The sequence below is a fragment of the Corylus avellana genome, chromosome 2 (genome assembly GCF_965113065.1).
Source record: "Corylus avellana chromosome 2, dhCorAvel1.hap1.2, whole genome shotgun sequence".
Classification (NCBI taxonomy): Eukaryota; Viridiplantae; Streptophyta; class Magnoliopsida; order Fagales; family Betulaceae; genus Corylus; species Corylus avellana.
This window is the reverse complement of record NC_142491.1, coordinates 4,851,481-4,859,229: the sequence shown is the minus strand read 5'-3', so window position 1 is coordinate 4,859,229 and position 7,749 is coordinate 4,851,481. Positions and strand designations below refer to the sequence as shown.

General features: G+C 37.5%; 1 long non-coding RNA gene across 1 annotated transcript; it reads left to right on the top strand.

The window, feature by feature from the left end:
* The first annotated feature begins 4,318 nt into the window (after positions 1-4,318).
* LOC148587228 (uncharacterized) lies at positions 4,319-5,101 on the top strand. Its single transcript, XR_015911568.1, has 2 exons — positions 4,319-4,507; positions 4,595-5,101. It is a non-coding gene; the product is annotated as an uncharacterized LOC148587228 (long non-coding RNA).
* Positions 5,102-7,749: the final 2,648 nt, after the last annotated feature.

Here is a 7,749-nt window from a genome sequence, read left to right as displayed (position 1 = left end):
TTAGGGAAACTTAGAAATCTTCAAGGATCGCTTTTCGTTTTAGAGCTCCAAAATGTTGAATTTGTGGTAGATGCTATGGACATAAACTTGAGGGATAAGTACCTTGAGAAGTTGGAATTGAAATGGAGAGTTGATACTAGTGCTTCAGAAAGTCATGGAATTCTACTTAATTGTCTCGTGCCCCAGTCAATATTGAGAAGCCTTAGTATCTACGGCTATGGTGGTACAAGTTTTCCAAACTGGGTTGGGGATGATTCATTCTCTAATATAGCATCTCTTCGTCTCGAACACTCTAAATTTTGTTGTAGCTTGCCACCACTTGGGCAACTACCCTCTCTGCAGAGCCTCTGGATTGTTCGGTTGGATGGAGTTGTTACCGTAGGTCGTCAGTTTTACGGCCGTAGATCTTCTTCAAGGAAACCATTTGGAGCCTTGGAATTTCTACGGTTCGAGAAGATGTTGGAGTGGAAGGTATGGTTTCCTTTTGAGGCTGAAAACAAAGGTGGAGCTTTTCCTAATCTTAGAGAGCTTCGGATTTCTGAATGCTCTAAGCTAACAGGGGAGTTGCCTGTCCATCTTCCTTCTTTAGTCCAACTTTTAATTCAAAATTGTCCCCAGCTAGTGGCTTCACTCCCTGGGACTTCTTCTCGACATAAAGTGACGCTTTCAGATTGCAATACGGTTGGATTAAATGAATTGTCGATTGGAATACATGAGCTTAGCATAAAAAACTGTTCGATGTTAAAGCTCCCAATGCACCTGAACTATTCATCCCTTGAATATTTGACATTGGACCACTGCACTTCTCTCAAGTCCTTTCCATTATTCTCAAAGATTCGTGAGCTGTCAATCTATAAATGTGATGTGCACAGGCATGCTTCTCAAGATTTTTGCTGCAAGAATTTGGTTCTTCATAATAGCTCGACTGCCTTTCACTTAAATGCTATTTTTGGAGGTTGTAGTGGAGATATTTCCCAGGATATTGAAGATTATCGCTGATTGTTTTTCATTTTAATTTAAACAATTCCTAGATGGTTTCAGTTTTGAGTGTTCAAAGTGTCTTAATAGATGGTGCTTCAAGCTGTTTTCTATTCTCATCTACATATTGTGTCATTTTTTGGGGCCATTGAATTATGTCGCCCTTGTGATTTTATCTTTAATACAAAAGCAAAAATTTGATTAATATAACATGATTCATTTAGACGTGTAGCATTTCAATCAATGTCATTCTTATGTTTGGTATCTGTTTTTTTATAGTTACTCTGCATGTTCTAGCAAAACTTTGTTTTTGTTTTTGTGTTTGTTTTTGTTTATGTTTATGTTTTTTTTTTTTGAAAGGCGAGGGACCATTAGAGATGCCAATGAGCATCCTCAGAGTTTATGTGTACAACTTATTTATTGAAGACAATTTGGTCAGTCAATTGGAAAAAAAAGAATTATACACATTTGTCAAGCTCTTGTTGTAATTCTGCTGTCGGGAATACTGCGCGATTCAGAAAAATTGCAATTAGAACCAGATGGATTTGAGGAGATTGCTAACACAACATTTGATGATGGTGTCGTACGTGCTTTAGTTGTTGGAGATTACAAGGGGGCTGTTGCATAGTGCATATCTGCAAATAAAATGGGGCTGGATGCATTAGATACTGCTCACGTTGGAGGTGCATCCTTATGGAAGAGCATATTGGACCAATAATTTAGGATGAGCCTTCATCTTATCTAAAGGTAGTTCAAATATTCAGATTTTACTCTAATTAATGAACATTTGAATTTGTGTGAAGAAAGCAGAGATAAAGATGTTATTCTTTCTTGTGAATTAATTGTTTTCAAAATACAGGACTCTCTCATCTGCAGTGTTGAAAAGTGATCTTGAGCATCGCAAATACTAGGCTCTTGAAATTCTGGAAAGAAACACTTTCTCTTCTTCATGCCCAACTATCATATACTCCAAATGAAGAAAAACTACGAGGCTTCTTTTCTTTTTTTAAATTTGGTGAGATTTTAATATACTATTTTTATTAAATCCGAATGAAACAATTTTGTTGCAGAGTTTTCCCCCATTTGAAACTTTTTCCATTTTGATTTTGAACCTTTAAAATTTATTTCTTGGATTAATTATTGCTCAGAAAAAAAAAAAAAGAAAAAAATCATTTATCTGGTTCAGATTATTGATACAAAGGGGAAAATAATTTCGAAGCTCTCCTGCTTTGACAATAATTTTTACCAAGTAGCAGGGGATATATATATATATATATATATATATATATATATATATATATATATATCTATCCGTTTCTTTCGATGTAAAATGGCTTAGAAAATGGTTTACGGTTTTGAAAACCGTAAACCATTTTCTGACTTTAAGTATCTCATTCTCAAATTTACATACCTTGCCAAGACTCGCTCAGGACCCGTCAACACTTGACTCGGACCCGCCCAGGACTTGACCCAGACCTGTCTGGAACTTGACCAAGACCTATCCGGGTCTCACCCGGGACATAACCGGGACCCGCCCAAGACTTGATCAGGACCTAACCGGGACTTGACCAGGACTTGTCCGGGACTTGACAAGGACCCGTCCGGGACTTGACAAGGACCCGCCCGGGACTTGCCTGGGACCCAACTGGAACTTGACCGGGACCCGCCTGAGACATAACCGGAACCCACTCGTGGCTTAACCAGGACCCGCCTGGGACATGACAAGGACCCGCCCAGGACCTGCCCGAGACCCTCCCAGGACTTGACCGGGACTTGTCTAGGACATGACTGGGACTCGCTCGGAACTTGTCCGGGACTTGACCGGGACGCGCCCGAAACCTGCTCGAGACTTGACCGGGACCCGGGTCTTGGTCATCTCCCGGGTGGGTCCCGGTCTAGTCTTGGACAGGACCTAATCAAGTCCCATGCGGGTCCTAGGCATATCCCAAGCGAGTCCAGGTCAAGTCCCTGGGGGGTCCCGGGTAGGTCTCGAGCGAGTCCCGGTCAAATCCCGGGCAGGTTCCGGTCAAGTCCCGGACAGATCCCGGTCGGGTCCCGGTCAAGTCCTGGACATGTTCTGGGCGAGTACTGGGTAGGTTTAGGGTGAGTCCCGATCATGTTCCTGGCAGGTCCCGGTCAAGGTCTAGACGAGTCTCGGTCAAGTCCCAGGCGGGTCCCAACAGGGTCCCTGGACCTGTCCGTACATTTAAAGTTTAATATGATTTAATGAAAAAATATATGTATATTAAAAAAAAGAAATTGTCATTTTCCGTACGCGTGAAATATTTTTCAGGAAATCATTTTTCGGGAAATTATTTTCAGTTGAAATTATTAGCGTCATACTAGAAAACAGGAAGAAGCCAAATGTGGAAGAAGGAAATTTCAGCTTTTCCAGGTGGAGTTGTTGTTAATTAGGAAAAGTTATAGTCAATGGGAACATCTCCTCCATCCATTTACCATTCAGCTTCTAGATAGCTTTTCCCTTTTCCAAACAGGCCCGACATCTTTGTTAAGAACATGTTAATGCTAAGCTTCTCTCTCTTAGGGGTGAAATTTAAAACCGCCTAACCGCAACCGCTAACCGCTAACCGTTATAACCGTTAACCGCTAACCGCCTAACCGCTTTGAAAGCGGTTAGTAAAAATCGCTAACCACCTAGGCGGTTGCGGTTAGCGGTTAGTGGGTTTTGGAAATCCGCTAACCGCTTTTTTTAAAATATAATATATATTTATATATTATATATATATAATAACAATAAGTTGTGAGTTTATGAACTTTTTTTGGTTGATTGAAATGAGCCTCAAGCTTCAAGTTTAACCATATATGTTGGTTTTTTTGGTTGCTTGTGAGTTTATGAATTTGTTTGTGTTTTATTTTATTTCTATGTGTGAGTTTATGAACTTGCTTGTGAGTTTATGTATAAGACTACAAGTGAAGTGATGATTTTGTTGTAATTTTATTTGTATATTATATGATGTGTAGATTTGTAGAAGGTGGCCAACAAGATTTTGGTATATAGCTATTTTTAATGCTAAAATGGCCATGGAAAGGGAAAAAAAAATGTTTAAAATGAGAAAAAAAATGTTTAAAGTGAGCCCAAAACCGGCCCAAACCCGGCCCAAAATCGGTCCAAAGAAAACAGCCCAAAAAAGCGGTTATTCCAAAGCGGTTAACCGCTAACCGGGCGGTTAACCGCCCGGTTAGCGGAGGCGGTTAGTAAAATTTACTAACCGCCTAGGCGGTTGCGGTTAGCGGTTTTAGCCACTAACCGCTAACCGCAACCGCTATTTCACCCCTACTCTCTCTATTTGTACCTTTTCTTTTTAATCATCATCGATGAACCGTTTGCAGAGTTAGAGGAATGGACTTTGCTCTGTGTCCTATTTGCTTCATCATGTAGACTTTTACCCACTTCCACCCCACTCATTCTACTCACTGGTATGCTGAGAACTTAGTAAAAGAAGAAGAAAAAGAACATGGAAGCAATTCTGTCTTGGGTCTCAGAGCACAAGCTGACCAGCATAAGTCCGTAGTAATCCTCTTTCTCAATTAATATATACGTTCATGTTTTTTTTACTAGTAGCTAATAATTAGTATCATGAAATGGGTGTTATAGGGGCGCTCTGGGCATCACGTACAAGATCTCCCCTGAAGCCAAGCCTTAGGCATATTCATGCAAGGTAACTTCCATCTCTTCAAGGCCTGAACTTCTTGAGCTATTCATCTAAAAAACACAGAGGCCTGAGTTTGTGTGTGAGATACTAAAATGCGTCCACTTCTTGTGGCTTGGATGCACGCACAAGCTTTGACATTGGCGGTGCTCTCTGGCGCAGCCGCCTACCACTACTACGAGAAGCATACAGCGGATCAAGGAGAGGGGCCTTCAAAGTGATCAGAGAGAGAGATTGATTAGGGTTTTGATTAGGATTTGGTGGAAAAGACTATTGTTCTTGCCTTGGCAACTGGGTAAATCTTTGTGTAAGCTTGTTGAGACATATGCTGAAACTTTAGCAAGTCATGGGCTTTTAACAACGGCAATGGAGTACCTTAAGGTTTTTGGCTCCCATGAGCTGTCACCTGAACTTGTGATCTTAAGGGATGGCATTGCACTTTACAGAACTTGGTATGTGTGTTTGGTAATATCTGTGATGTAGTGTTAGAACCTGGAAGGTTGCTAGATGAAATTCTTTATTGTTTCTTCTCTGTTATATTTTTGGCATGTGATATTTTTCATTTTGATTTGCAAACACTCCCCCATTCTGCCTTGTCATATTGCTGTTTCACTTAAAATCATGTAAATATATTTGGAGTTTTTGATATAAACATAGTTGTTTCTAGTCTAAATAATAAACCAAGGGAAAAGCAAAGGGTATTATTTCTAGTCTAATAATTGAACCAAGGATAGTATTATTGCTGTCAACAATATGAGATCAGCAAACATCATTGAAAAGTTCTGATTTGGTTTATCTATTAAACTAGGAAATCTATTTCACTTGATAATTAGAACAATTCAATTTCCATCAAATCTTTCAAAGATGAAAGACTTTTCTAGTTATTATAACAATAGCACAGAATCATAGTAAGAATCTCTCCTCTGACTAGGTTATTTTTGTGGGGGCAAACCCTATGATGTAATTAGCAGGGTGTCTTGTTGCTTTGATGGCAAGCTCCTCTGCTGCAGGTGTTCTAGCTGGTGGTTCAAATATTCAGATTTTACTCTAATGAACATTTGAATTTGTGTGAAGAAATCAGAGATAACGATGTTATTCTTTCTTGTGAATTAATTGTTTTCAAAATACATGTCTCTCTCATCATATGAGTTATTATCACTTTCAAGTTGTTTCTGCGGTGTCGAAAAGTGATCTTGAGCATTGCAAATACTAGGCCCTTGAAATTCTGGAAAGAAACACTTTCTCTTCTTCATACCCAACTATCATACTCCAAATGCAGAAAAACTACAAGGCTTCTTTTCTTTTCTTTTTTAAATTAGGTGAGATTTTAATATACTATTTAATAACAATTTTGTTGCAGAGTTTTCCCCATTTGAAACTTATTCCATTTTGATTTTGAACCTTTAAAATTTATTTCTTGGAGTAATTATTGTAGAAAATTAAATTCATCTATCATATTGCTCAGAAAAAAAAATCATCTATCTGGTTCAGATTATTGATACAAAAGTGAAAATAATTTGTAAGCTCTCCTGCTTTAACAATAATTTTTACCTAGTAGCAGGGGATATATATAGTCTCTGCTCATAGGAAATTGTCTTGTCTAGTTGTCTTTTGGGGCTTGTATTTCTTTTGCTGTCCATAATCAGCCATGTATAATCAGTGGAATCTCGTTTTATGGATATTAAAATCAGATCAACAAACATCATCCCAAAGATCTATGAGACAATGATCCTTTCTTCATTTTCCAATGAGCAAGTGGGATAGTGCAACTTCTGGCTATGTATGATCAAAGACAAGGCAGCATATGAAATTGAAGTAAAGAAGGAGGGCAGATTCCTTCTTGTCTATTAATTCCTGGAATAGAAACCTTTTACTTGAATGGTTATCTTCTTGTGACAACGATCATTTCTTCAGTGCAGACAAGATTAGCTTCTCTAGATATCAGCTGCAGGAATTTGGTTCTCAACAATAGCTTGACTGGCTTTTCAATTAAATAGTAGTAAATACTATTTTTGGAAGCTGTTAGAGATGGAGATAGTTCTCAGGGCATTGATGAACTATTGCTGATTGTATATTTCATTCAATACTTTGTAGTATTGAGAGATGGTGTTATTCTTTTTTCCTTTTAATTTGAAAAAAAAAAAAAAAAAATCTCGTAGATTGTTTACCTTTCAATTTTGGCTGTTCAAAGTGAACTCTTTTAAATTGTTTTTGTTGTCACATATGAACAACAAAATTTGAACAATATGACACGAGTTGCTGAGCGGTATTTAAATGTTTAATATTTGAATGTCATTTGCCATCAAGGAGAACATCCCCTCTTTTTCATGAAAAATGCTAAATATACTTTTAAGTATATCTCATGACGTAACAGTGAAAATTACCATTAAATGTTATATTTAATTCATATTTGAATGGGGAATTCGACTAACTCAAATTCATATTTTAGGGCCTTGTGTGGAATTCATACAAGCTCATCAACTGTTATCTAGGCCGGCCTATATAACACCACCTCAACATTTGGTTCTTCCCTTCAACTTTGATGGGCTACATATATTTTGTCACAGTGGGCTAATATTAGAATAAAGTTTTCTTTGGAATAAATTTTTTACAATCTTTTTTATTTAACTTACATTTGTTCTTAAAACACGCAATTTTTATATATATTTTTAATTGAATAAACAGAGTATGCGATATTTGTCATTAGAACTTGTGATTTTTACATGTATTTTTGCATGCTTTAAGATAGATGCATGTCAATTTCATTGACTGTTTTGGAGACATTTTTCCTGATCTAATTTAAAAGAAAATTTTATCCTAAAAAAAAAAAAAGATCAACAGACTAAAATGACCCTTCTGTTTTCTTTATTAATAACACGACATGAATCATGATAAGAACCATAATACAAATCTAATTACGTGTTTGGCTCTCGAACAAAATATTTACAGTACCTCTCATGTTTCAAAAATTAGATTTGATAAAGACAGGTTTGGCTCTTGAATTACCATTTTTTTTTCTTCCAGCAGGAAAGCATACTACTAAAGCAATACGCCTCTCACACAAGAAAGCCATACAATGAGATATCTTTCAAACACTATT